The following is a 13,238-nucleotide window of genomic DNA, read 5'->3' on the forward strand; positions in this document are numbered from 1 at the left end:
CAGCATCCCTTTCCCTGTCATGCATTTAATTTTTCTTGCAAACACAAAAATTAAGGGAGAGGGCCTAATTAAGTCTGACGCACAAATTTCAGTTTGTGGATCTAACTGATAATCTTACCCTGTAGTGTCCTGGCTTGGTAGTTTTACAAAAGAAAATCACAGATACAGTCATGGCCAATTTTCTGATTGGATTTGTTCTTGTAAACTGTCCAAAAAATAATCTGCAAGTGTTGATGAGCCACAGCTTCTTTCAAATAGTGTTCTCTTCTACAGCATGAACATCCCCAACCATTCATCCAGCTCAAAATTTCACTTGGGAAAAGGTAGCAGTGTGTCACTGGGTACATTCTGGGAATTTTATATCATGTAACAGCCCGTTTAAAAGATCACCTGCAGATGTGAATGAGTTAACACTACATGGCTGATATCTCAGTAGATTCTACAGTTGCTTGAATATGAGTGCATTAGTGAATTTTTTCATGTTTTAATTTGCTTTTTTGCATTATGATAAATTTATAGCACCAGATGCTTTTGCTGACATGCTGGCATTGTGTAGTCCGTGACCTTGTTACATCATTCTATAAACAAGCATGGTAAAACATTTTATGATGTGCGTTGCCATGGTAACAATGCTTCTTTAAGTGTACGTAAAAGATTCACGGAGTTAGCCAGAATCAGTGCTCGGCAAAGGGTAATAACATGGGCAGACTTGGAAATGCTGTTTGTAGACAGCATTCCTTGCTGTCGGAGATAATACTTCAGTTCTCATCAAATCAATCAAAGCTGACTGCTGCTGATGTTAGATGTTACCACAGGCGTTTATGTCATGAGGTCTGATTTTTTTTTGTTGTTTATTTATATTATCTAATAGTTTAAAGATTGTGAATAGTCTGGGTTAATTAACAAGGCAGGGATTTTTCTGTGCTCGAGCTCTCCTTGAAAATGGAATTGGAAGACAGGATAGAATATTACTTGTGAGGTCTTGCCTGATAGAAAAGCAGTAATAATGCTGTTCGATGTATCCTCAGAGCGGTCAAATGGTAAGAAATGGTCCAGTGGTTGTGTTTTTTATTGTTTTTAGCTGTTTCCTTGTCTATACCATCAATGTAGCAGTTACAATGTTATGTCTTTTACACTTGACTCACAAATTTGAGGATATAGTTACGACAGTGCATCTTGGCAAGTACTCCTGTAGGTTAGCAAGAGAGGATCTAGTATCCTGAGTGTGTTATCTTGTAAGTTTTGCACTGGCAAGAATTATTTTGTTACGTTCACAATGACAGACAATAGATTTCTGCTGAAATTATACCGATACTGCATTCTTCCTGGCAGTGTCAGATTACCTCAATTCAGATAAGAATATGATTGATTCTGCCTTTAAATTTAGAAAAGGTTTAGGCAAATCCACTAGATCACCTTTTATGATAACACCCACATTACCAAACAGGTTGTGCTGCTCCTGGTTTTCCTCAGTACAAAGACAAGACAATGTGAATGCTCAAACTCTGAAATTTAAAAAAAAACCTGAAAAATCTCAGCAGATTACAGAGTATCTGTGGAGAGAAACTCCAGGAATTATTGATTCTAGTTGACCTTTCATCTGTCTTTGTTTCTGGTCATGTATATGACATCATAATTTTCTCCATCAGAATTTGTAACTTTCAGATTTAATTCTAAGTGTATTTTTGCTGGAAAATATGGTGTCTTTTATGAGGTTTGTGCTATGCTGTATATTTTCATCTTGAAGCCTACGTGCTTTATGTTGAACCAGCAGCTGTTTGCTGGTTTTTGCCAGTATTTCCATTTTGATTAGATTCTGTTGTTTTTGGCATTTGTCTCTGGTTTCCCCTTCTTGGGTGTTCTGTTGCCATTCAGCCTCTAAGCTTCTCACTGGGTATTGCTGAATTGTGCAGTGATCGACTCGGCAGTGAATGGAATCACAGAATTGTTATGGCATAGGAGGAGGCTATTCAGCCCATCATGTTTGCTCTGATTCTATTACCTTGTGCCCATGCCCTGCCTTTTCTTCATATCCCTGTCCACAATTTCTGTCCAAATAGTCCTCCAGTGCTCTCTTGAATGCCTCAATTGAACTTGTTTGCAATGCATTTCCAAACAGTGCATTCTGTACGGAGTATTTATGCTGTGAGAAAGTCTTTTCTCACATCACGCTAGTTTCGCTTGCACATTACTTCAAAATTCTTTAGGTTTGGCTGACTCCAAGTTAGAGTTACTTTTTAGGTCCCACATCCTGCATAGTGGTAGGATCATCCTTGAGAATTTCCCTTACTCTAGATATGAGCTGTATGAGGCCTTCATTGCAAATGATAATATAGAACATTAAAACTCGGAGCAGGACTAGACCACTTGACCATCAAATCTGCGCTGCCATTAAGTAAAATCATTGTGAATACTCCATTACCTAGTTTAATCCTGATAATCCTTCATCCCTTTTTTAAAATCAAGAATCTACCTACCTCTGGCTTAAAAAATATTAAAGGTCTATGCTTCCAAGATGCTTTGAAGAGGAGGATTCCAAACATACTTCCCCCTTTGAGGGCGGAAAGAAATCTCTCACCTCTATCTTAAATGAGTGGTCCTTATTTTAAAATTGTGACAACAGTTCTGGATGCTCCCACAAGAGGAGTTATCCTATGCACACCCATCCTGTCAGGACCCCTCAGGATCCTGTATGTTTCACACATGTCACTTCTTATTCTTGTAAATGCTGATGGATGCAAACTTAGCATGCCCTATCTCTTATCATAAGACAATCCCCCATTCCAGGTATTAGCCTAGTGAACCTTTTCAGAGCTGTTTCAAATGCATTTACGTCTTTCCTGAAGTAAGGAGGTCAACAATGTATGCAGTAGTCCAGATGTGGTCACTGTATAAATGAAGCGTAACCTCCCTATTGTTGTATTTGATTCACCCTGCAATACATGACAACATACTATCAGCTTTCCTACTTATTTTGCTGTACCTACATACTAAACTTTTGATATTCATACACTAGGATACCCAGCTACCTCTGAATCTCAGTTCTGCAATTTTTCACCATTTAGACAGTAGACTTCTTCATGTCACAGTGGGCAATTCCATATTTTCCCATATTGCATTCCCTTTTTCAGATCTCTGCCCTTCACCTACCTACCTGTTTTGTACCTGCCTTACATGCTCTTCCCAATTTACTTTCATACCTGTGTTTGTAGCAACTACACTTCAGTCCCTTCGTCAGGCCATTTATGTAAATTGTAAAAAGTTGAGGTCTGAGACAGATCCCTGTGACATATCATTTGTTATGTTTTGCCAACCAGAAAATTACCCATTTACGCCCACTTTTTGATTTTGTTAATAAGCCAAATTTTTATCCGTGACAAAAGACTACTCACTACACTGTGAGCTTTTATTTTCCACATTAACTTTTTATGTGTTATTAAAGATATAGCAACTTACCAAATGCCTTCTGGAAATTCAAAGTACAGTGCCTGTTAGCCTTTATCCACAGCATATGCTACTTCTTCTAAGAACTCCAATGCATTAATTAAACTTGATTGCCCTTTTGCAAAGCCATGTTGACTGTCTGTGCCCAGTTTACCTTGATTTTGTTTTTGAAGTGCCCTTTTGTACCATTTTTGACAGCTTTTAACATTTTCCTTCAAACAGACGTTAAGCTAATTGGCCAGTCATTTTCTGTTTTCTGTCCCCCACACAGTTTTGCTACTCTTCACTCTCATGGAACCTTCCCCGAATCTAGGGAATTTTGGAAAATTAAAATCAATGCATGAACTATTTCACGAGCCAGTTCTTTTCAGATCTCAAGGTGAAGTCCATCAGGACTGCAGGTACAATGATTTGCTCAGTAGCGCTTGTCTGATAATAATAATTATAATAATACCTCTCTCCTTGAATTTTCTGATTTGTCGCTATTTCTGGAATACTACTTGTGTTTTCTGCAGCGAAGACCAGCGCACAGTGCCCGTTGAATTCTCTGCTATCTCTTTATTTTTCACTATTAATTCCCCAGGCTTAATTTCGCCTGGACCAATGCTCACTTTGTAAACACTTTCTTTTCCATGTATTGATGTACACACTTACTATCTGTTTTTATACATTTACCGAGCTTTCTTTCATAATGAAATTTTTTTTCTCTTTAATGATCTTTGCCATTCTTTGCTCTAACATTTCACTTAATCTTCTGACTTGCTATCTATCTTTGCACAACTACGTGATTTTTGTTTAAGTTTAGTACCAACCTTTAGTTGTTTTAGTTAATAATGGATGGTGAGCCTTACCCTTACATTCTAACAAAAAAGAAAAATATTTATCTATCCTAGGTAATCTGAAATATCCCCTTAGTTATTGCCATTGCATTTCTTTGGCACGTACCTTAACCTTGGTTTGTCAGTTCTTTTTTGTTAATTTTGCTTTCATGCCTTCTAATTTTCCTTATTCAAATTGAAAATGTTAGATTTAGATCTTCTTTCTCCCCCCCCCCATCAGACTTAATTAATATTTACAATTAACTTCACTGCTACCGAGTTGCATCTTCATTAATTTTGTCCTGTTTAATCATTCTTGGGATGTAGGTGTCACTGGCTGGTCAGCATTTATTGTCTGCCCCTAGCTACTCTTGACAAGGTGGTGGTGAGCTACCTTCTTGAACTGCTGCAGCCCACGGATGTAGTTTGACCCCCAATGCCTTTAGGAAAGGAATTCTAGGTTTTTGACCCAGTGACAGTGAAGGAAAATGAAATATTTCCAAGTCAGGGCGGTGAGTGGTTTGGAAGTAGTGGTGTTCCTATGTATCTGTTGCCCTTGTCCTTCCAGATGGAAGTGGTTGAGAGTTTGGAAGGGCCTGTTCACGAATCTTTGAATTTCTGCAGTGTGTTTAATAGTACCCACTGCTGAGCATTGGTGGAGAAAGTGGATGCGTGTAGATGTGGTGGCAGTCAAACGGGTTGCTTTGTTTTGAATTGTGTTAAGCTTCTTCAGTGTTGTTGGACCTCCACTTATCCAGGCAAGTGGAAAGTATTCCATCACACTCCTGACTTGTGCGTTGTAAATGGTGGATAAGTTTTGGGGAGTCAGGAGATGAGTTATCTACCATAGTATTCCTAGCCTATGACCTGCTGTTGTAACAGCTGTGTTTTTGTGATGGATCCAGTTGAGTTTCTGGTCAGTGGTAACCCCCAGAATGTCAATAGCCATTGATTCCAGTTTTGCCCGGACACCTTGAAGCCACACTCTGTCGAATGCAACCTTGATGTCAAGGGCTGTCACTCTCACCTCATCTCTAGGATTCAGTGCTTTTGTCCATGTTTGAACCACAGGTGAAATGAGGTCATGAACTCAGTGGTCCTGGCAGAACCCAAACTGTGCATCACTGAGCAGGTTATTTCTGAGTAAGAACTGCTTGGCAGCACCTCCTATCACATTGCTGATGATCAGGAGTAGACTGAGGGCGGTAATTGGCCGGTTTTGATTTGTTCTGTTTTTTCTGTCTAGGGTACAAGTGGACAATTTTCCACATTGTTAGCAAGATGCCAGTGTTGTAACTGCACTGGAATAGCTTGGCTAGGAGAGCAGCAAGTTCTGGACCACAGGTCTTCAGCACTGTTGCCTGAATACTGGTAGGATCCATAGCCTTAGCAGAATTTAGTGTCTCCAAATGTTTCTTGATATCAGGTAGGGTGAATCAAATTTGCTTAAGAATAGTATCTGCAATGATGGGGACAATTGGAGGACACCATGATGGATCATCCACTTGGCAATTTTGGCTGAAGATTGATACAAATGCTTCAGTCTTATCTTTTGTATATACATGTTAGGCTCTTCCATCATTGAGAATGGAGGTATTTGTGGAGCCGCCTCCTCCATGAATTGTTAAATTGTTCATACCATTCACGACTGGATGTAGCATGACTGCAGGTTGTGGAAGTGCTTAGCTCTGTCTATCACTTGCTACTTATGCAGTTTGATATGCAAGTAGTCCTGTTTGACAACTTTAGATTGTCACCTCTTATTTACGTATGCCTGTTACTACTCCTAGTGGGCGATATGCCAGACCATGAGGTTGCAAATTGTGCTGGCATAAAATTCCGCTGTTTTTGATGGCACACAGTGCCTCTTGGATTCCCAATCTTGTGTTGCTAGATCTGTTTGAAGTCTGTCCCGTTTAGCTTGGTGATAGTGACACACAACATGATGGAGGTTATTCTCAATGTAAAGGTGGGACTTTATCTCCGTAAAGGCTACGCAGTGGTCTCATTGACGATACTGTCATGGATTGATACATCTTTCAGCTGGCAGATTGGTAAGTATGAAGTTAAGTATATTTTTTCTTCTCGTTGGTTCCCTCACCACCTTCCGCAGACCCAGTCTACTAGCTATGCCCTTTAGGACCAAACCAGCTTGATGAGTAGTACTGCTGCTGAGCCACTCTTGGTGTTGGGCATTGAAATCGCCCATCTAAAGTACACTGTGCTTTTGCCACCCTCAGTGCTTTCTCTAACTGTTTTTTAACATGGAAGAGTACTGATTCATCAGCTGAAGGAGGATGGTATGTGGTAATCAGCAGGAGGTTTCCTCACCCATGTTTAACCTGAAGCCATGAGACTTTGTGGGGTCCGGTGACAATGTTCCAGACTCTGCCAGCAGCTCCTTTCTAACTGTGTGGCACTGTGCCACCACTTGCTGGGCCAGAACATATTCAGGAATAGTGATGGTGGTGTCTGGGACATTTAAGGTGTGAATCTGTGAGATTGACTATATCTGGCTGTTGCTTGACTAGTCTGTGTGTTATCCTGAGTTTACCAGACATTCCTAAGGAGGACATTGCAGGGTCATCAGGGCTGTTTCTGCCTTTGCCTTGCCTGGTGTCTTAAGTTCATGCTAGGTGGTTCATCCATTTTCATTTTTTTGTTGAGACATCATATTGGTTGATGTAGCTGGCTTGCTAGGCCGTATCAGAGAGCAGTTGTGAATTAACCACATTGCTTTGGGGTCATATGTCAACCAGACTTGGTGAGGATGGCAGATTTTGTTCCCTGAAGGACTTTGTGAGCCAAGGGTTTTGCCTACAATCAACAATAGTTTCATGGTCAGCAGTAGATTCTTAATTCCTGATTTTTTTTTTAAAATTCAAATTCCGTGGTTGGATTTGAATGAGGCTCCCCAGAACATTAGCTGCGTTAGTAGATTAATCATCTAGCAATGTTACGACTAGGCCATCGCCAGCCACCCACCCCCCACCCCCTACCCCCCAATCCCATTTCATCCCAATTATTTTCATCCCAATTAACCCTTTTTATTGCACAATGCCAGGTCTGGTGCAACCTGCTCATTGGTTTGTTCCAGAATGTGGTGCCCTAAGAAAAAAGAGACAAACCTGAAGCATTCTCTGAGCTCCTCATCTTGGGTACCTTAGCTCATCTGATTTGTTTAGTATTTATATAAATTTGAAAATTCCACCCCCCATAATCATCGTTGTACCTTTCCGACAAGTTTTCTCCTTTATGCACTAGCATATCATGCTGTTACTGCAACCTATGCATCACCCCCAAAAGTGACTTTTTTGTGTTTGGCATTTCTCATTGCTACCCAAGCTGTTTCTGCAACCTGGTTTCCTGAATTGAAATCATCCTTTTCTGTTGTGCTTATAAGATGATTAATTAACAGAGCTACCCTTCTTCCTTTTCAACTTTAGCATCCTTCCAAATGTCATATGCTCTTCAATATTCAGATACCAATCTATGTCATCTTGCAGCCATGTAATCTGAGACCGAGAACCGTGCCTTTGCTTTTTATCTTTCACTATTTCCCAGACTATGTACTGGATCATAGGAGAGTCTAGCTAAATGATAATCACATTGTGGCCTTTTCCCATGCACTTCTGGTTTGTTCCCCCGTTTCCTATTTTGAATACCTTGCGTTCTCATTACCATATCAATTTTTCCGTCTCGTTCTTGCTAACATCCCTTTGAGTTTGGTGACAACCCACGAACCAAGATGTCTGTTTGGGAGCTTCAAATTGTATCTCATGTCCACTTCAATTTTACTGTTTTCTGATCCTCCCTCAAATTCATCTTCATATTTACTTGCTCAATAACCTCCTTGGCAACCTTTATTAGTTTTATGGGCTTTATTTCAGCGAAATCTTAATTGCTGCCTGAACAGTTTCTGGTCACGACCTTGTTCTGTTTTACCATCACACCGTTATCTTTCACTTGTCCCTTATCAATAACTTAAAAATACCTTTTTGATAACTATTTACAAACTCAACAGTAATTCCTAACCCTATTTCTAGCTCCATACCCATCCTGAGGACTTTGTAGCTGCTGAATTGCTTAAATGCTGTATTTTTTTTCTTCTGAGATTTGTCACCTTCTATTGAGTCACTGTTTCCTTACTTCACTACTCCCTTATGACCATATGGGTGGAAGTTTAAACTGAACATTTATTGTGCTTAACGAGCTTAATCTTATTCGTCATATCTGGTTTGATTACTTAAGTATTATTGTGAGTTGATTTTTATTCATTTGTTCATCAAATGTGGGTATAACTGGCTAGGCATTGGTTATTGCCCATCCTTAATTGCCCTGGAGTTGGCGATGGTGAACTGCCATCTTGAAGCCACTGCAATCTTTGGGGTGGAGGGATGTTCACAGTTCTGTTAGGAAGGGTTGCAGGATTTTGACTCAGCAACAGCAAAAGAATGGCAATGTAGTTCCAAGACAAAATGGTCTGTAGCTCGAAAGGGAGCTTATGAGTAGTGGTGTTCCTATGCACCAGCTGCCTCGGTCCTACCAGGTTGTAGAGATCGCGGGTCTGGAAGTTGGTATTGAAGAAGCCTTAGTGAGTTATTGCAATGCATCTTGCAGATTGTACACACATTGTTGTTATTGTACTTCAGTAGTAAATGGAATGAATGGTCAACATAATGGATGGGATACCAATGAAGCGGACTGCTTTGTCCTGGATGGTGTTGAGCTTCGAGTGTTTTGAGGTTGCACTATTCCAGACAAATGAACGGTATCTGGTCACACTCATGGCTAGTGATAATGGGAACTGCAGATGCTGGAGAATCCAAGATAACAAAGTGTGGAGCTGCATGAACACAGTAGGCCAAGCAACATCTCGGGAGCACAAAAGCTGACGTTTCGGGCCGAGACCCTTCATCACTCATGGTTTATGCCTTGTAGATGGTGGAGAAGCATTAGGGAAACAGGAGGCAAGTTACTCTTTCCAGAATTCCTAGTCGCTTACCTGCTTTTATTGCCTAAGTATTTATTTATATGGCAGGTTCAATTCAGTTTCTGGTAAATGCTAACGTCCAGAATATTGGTAATGGGGGATTCCATGATGGTAATGCAATTGGAGGTCAAAGGTGAGGGTTAGAATCTCTCATGTTGGAGGTAGTCATTGCCTAGTGCTTGTTCAGCACAAATGTTACTTGAAATTTATCACCCAAAGCCTGGGTACTGTCCAGATCTAGCTGCATTTGGACATGGACTATTTAATATGTGATGAGTCATGAATGGTGCAGAGCATTGTGTGAACATCTCCATTTCTGACTTGATGATGGAGTAAACATTATTGATGTTGTTCTCATTGAAATTTGTTACCCTTTCAAAACGATCCTGGAACTTAAGCACAACATGTATAAGATGGTATGAATGTCAATTCAGTTAAATAGCAATTATTTTCTCTATCTAAACTCCATTGACTGGTATTTGACATCCTACCTTAAAAACCTGATGATTGGAGCCTGTGTAAATAATTCCCTGTCTTTTTAGAAATTGATCATAAATTTCTATAATTGTTTGTAGTTAAAAACAAAATCTCTTGGCCTAGCTCTGAGTTTTTGAGAAAATTTGTAGCTTGGGTTGTGGATGAGTTTGTAGACTTGTTGTCTGAACTGGTGGGTTTGTTTGGAGATGTTTTGTCATCCTGCTAGGTCTTAAATAACAAGCGAGACAGAACACCAGTGCTTCACTGGTGGTGCATTGATGCTATTAACTAGCAGGGTGTTGAAGCGTCTGCAATCAAGCACTTTGGCTCAGAGAGCAAGTCTGCAACCTTGGCCTAGCTCTGATTTGAAGAATATTCTCTTTTGTTTTGAAATTCATTTCTGCAGGAAGTAAGTGTCTCTCTGTATCTACTTAATGAATTTCGTCACTTTAAGATCCCATTTTAATGGCTGGTCAACCTTCCAAACTTAAGCAAATCGAGATTATGCAATCTGTCCTCGGAAATTAATCCCATAAATTCAGCTGATTCTGTGGTATGCCAAATCAAAGTCAATATATTTTTGAGATTTTCAGTAGCAAAACAAGCACAGTACTTCAGATTTGGTCAAACCAAACACAGGTTCTGTTTCCTTTGATCCCTGTCTCCTCTGTAGTCTCACCATGTGTAGTAAGTGCGTGGAAGTTGGACTTCCTTTATATAACGATTCAGGGTGCCCCACACAATTGTCAATCACTTCTTTTCCTTCCTTATCCTAACCTTTCCTCTGCCTCTTGGTTGAACCATTCACATATCAATATCCCTTTCTAGATTCTCTTCTGTGTCCCCTACCCATTCTGAACTCATCAGACAATTGATTTCTGAATCATCTCTGTAATCATATGTTCGGTTTAATTTCTTTCTCAATCCGTGAACCAACGGCTCTCTTTCTTGGTCTGTTGAATCACCCCCCTTCCAATCTGTTATCAGTCCTTTTAAAAATAAATGTTATCAGTTCCCGCTGCACACTAATTATCACCCTGTATCCAACCTTCCTCCCCTCTTTTAGCTCCTTGAATGTTCTGCTATTTTTCAGTTCATCTCACCAGAATTCCTTATTTAAATATTCTGTTCAGGCTTCTACCCAATTACCAAATGTTAAAATAGTCCTTGCTGTTGCCACCACTAATTTTATGATCTGCTGAAGTAATGCTCTTTACTTTAACCTTCTACCTCATACAAGTCATGTTTGACTTGTTTTAAAAAATGACCTTAAAGTGCTTTCTTTAGATTAAGCTTTATATCTCCTGTCTATGTCTGTCTCTCTTTTAATATTCGTTCACAATGCCTACTGCTAAAGTTTCTTAGGATTTCTTTATTAAAGTCCAATATTAAGTTAAGGTTGTTTATATTATATTAGTTGATTTTTGCATTGCTCACAGTTGGGAAGATATGGCATTGCTTGTCTGTCCGTGATGACTGCATGTTGCTATTTTGTTTTGAGTAGGAGATTGTGATCGGTAAGGAACTGTTGGTAGCTACAGATTGTATATTTCTTTTGGGGCCTTACTGCTCATCATATTCCCTATAGTATATAATTGCCTCTGTTTTCTATCCATTACCCTATTCCCAGTCATTCCCAAAATTAAAGTCGCCACAGTCTCAGTGGCTTGCTGTCTCATTAGAGCGATGATTGGTGATGAGTTTAGCCTGAGAGTTATCATACCTCAAACAAAGGACAAGGTTGAGAAGGCAGGAACTTTGTGGTAATTTCAGCAGTGTGGAAATTGAACCTGTGCATTTGACATCACTGCATTTCAGACCAGCACCCAATCAAATGAGCTAAGCATATAGTGAGAATCGACTAACGATTGTTTTTCTCTGCACTCTCTTGTTAGTTTGCTTCATTAAAAACTTTTGTTTATTGATGTTAAAATTCCACCAAGTCTTTTTTTTAGTATTCCCAAATTTTGCAGGCAGCAGTTCATGAATGGAAACACTGCAACACTACGTTTACTTTTACCATGGACTTCCTTTTGCACTTGAATATGCGGTAACTGAGTAGCCAGTTAGGTGTGACACCCTCTGCAAAGAATCTCCAATTTGTGGGAATGGGGCAAGTGACTTGTTGTTCAACTAAACAGATTGAAGATTTCTTAAGATTTTCAGCAATTGAGCCAAGAAATTAGAATTGTTTGTTCAGTGCCAAATCATATACAGGAAGAGGAATAAAGAAGAAAATAGTTTGCATGTCTTTGTACTTTCCACTGTCGCTGTAACTAGCCCTCCCCAGCTCCCTTCCTCCCACCCCTCTCTCTTCTCTTCTCTTCTCTTCTGTCTCTCTCTCTCTCTGTCTCTCTCTCTCTTTCTGTGTCTCTCTTATTGTGTCTGTCTCTTTCTGTATCTCTCTCTCTCTTTGTGCCTCTCTCTCTCTCCGTCTGTCTCTCTCTCTCCCCGTGTGTCTCTCTCTCTCTCCCCGTCTCTCTCTCTCTCTCTCTCCCCGTCTCTCTCTCTCTCTCTCTCCCCGTCTCTTTCTCTCTCCCCGTCTCTTTCTCTCTCCCCGTCTCTCTGTCTCTCTCTGTCTCTGTCTCTCTCTCTCTCTCTTTCTGTGTCTCTCTTTTGTGTCTCTCTCTTCCTGTATCTCTCTCTCTCTCTCTCTCTCCCCCGTCTCTCTCTCTCTCTCTCTCTCCCCGTCTCTCTCTCTCCCCGTGTCTCTCTCTCTCTCTCTCTCACTCCCCCCGTCTCTCTGTCTGTCTGTCTGTCTGTCTGTCTGTCTGTCTCTCTCTCTCTCTCTCTCTCTCTCTCTCTCCCCCTCCCCCTGTCTGTCTCTCTCTCTCTCTCCCCGTCTCTCTCTCTCTCTCTCTCTCCCCGTCTCTCTCTCTCCCTCCCCGTCTCTCTCTCCCTCCCCATCTCTCTCTCTCTCTCCCCCGTCTCTCTCTCCCTCTCTCTCTCCCCGTCTCTCTCTCAATCTCTCTCTCTCTCTCTCTCTCTCTCTCTCTATCCCCGTCTCTCTCTCCATCTCCCTCTCTCTCTCTCTCTCTCTCTCCCCCCCATCTCTCTCTCTCTCTCTCTGTCTCCCCGTCTCTCTCTCTCTCTCTCTCCCCCCGTGTCTCTCTCTCTCTCTCTCTCCCCCCGTGTCTCTCTCTCTCTCTCTCTCTCCCCCCGTCTCTCCCCCCGTCTCTCCCCCCGTCTCTCCCCCCGTCTCTCCCCCCGTCTCTCCCCCCGTCTCTCGCGCTCTCTCTCTCTCTCTCTCTCCTCTCTCTCCCCGTCTCGCGCGCTCTCTCTCTCTCTTTTTCCCCGTCTCTCTCTCTCCCTCTCCCCATGTGTCTGTCTCTCTCTCTCTCTCTCTCTCTCTCTCTCTTTCTCTCTTTCTGTCTCTCTCCCCCCGCGTCTCTCCCCCCGCGTCTCTCTCCCCCCGCGTCTCTCTCCCCCCGCGTCTCTCTCCCCCCGCGTCTCTCTCCCCCCCGCGTCTCTCTCCCCCCGCGTCTCTCTCCCCCCGCGTCTCTCTC

General features: G+C 41.4%; 1 protein-coding gene across 7 annotated transcripts in view; it reads left to right on the top strand.

Annotated features, from left to right (window-relative positions):
• dagla (diacylglycerol lipase, alpha) overlaps positions 1-13,238 on the top strand; it is a 319,027-nt gene that overhangs the window by 131,350 nt on the left and 174,439 nt on the right. The window contains exon 1 of one of the 7 annotated variants that reach the window (XM_048545922.2): positions 983-1,040. The exons of the other annotated variants lie outside the window; for them this stretch is intronic. The gene's annotated coding sequence lies outside the window, so the exon portion shown is untranslated. Of the gene's footprint in view, positions 1-982; positions 1,041-13,238 lie in introns of those variants that run through there. 7 annotated transcript variants of the gene reach the window in all.

The sequence above is a fragment of the Stegostoma tigrinum genome, chromosome 17 (assembly GCF_030684315.1).
Source record: "Stegostoma tigrinum isolate sSteTig4 chromosome 17, sSteTig4.hap1, whole genome shotgun sequence".
Classification (NCBI taxonomy): domain Eukaryota; kingdom Metazoa; phylum Chordata; class Chondrichthyes; order Orectolobiformes; family Stegostomatidae; genus Stegostoma; species Stegostoma tigrinum.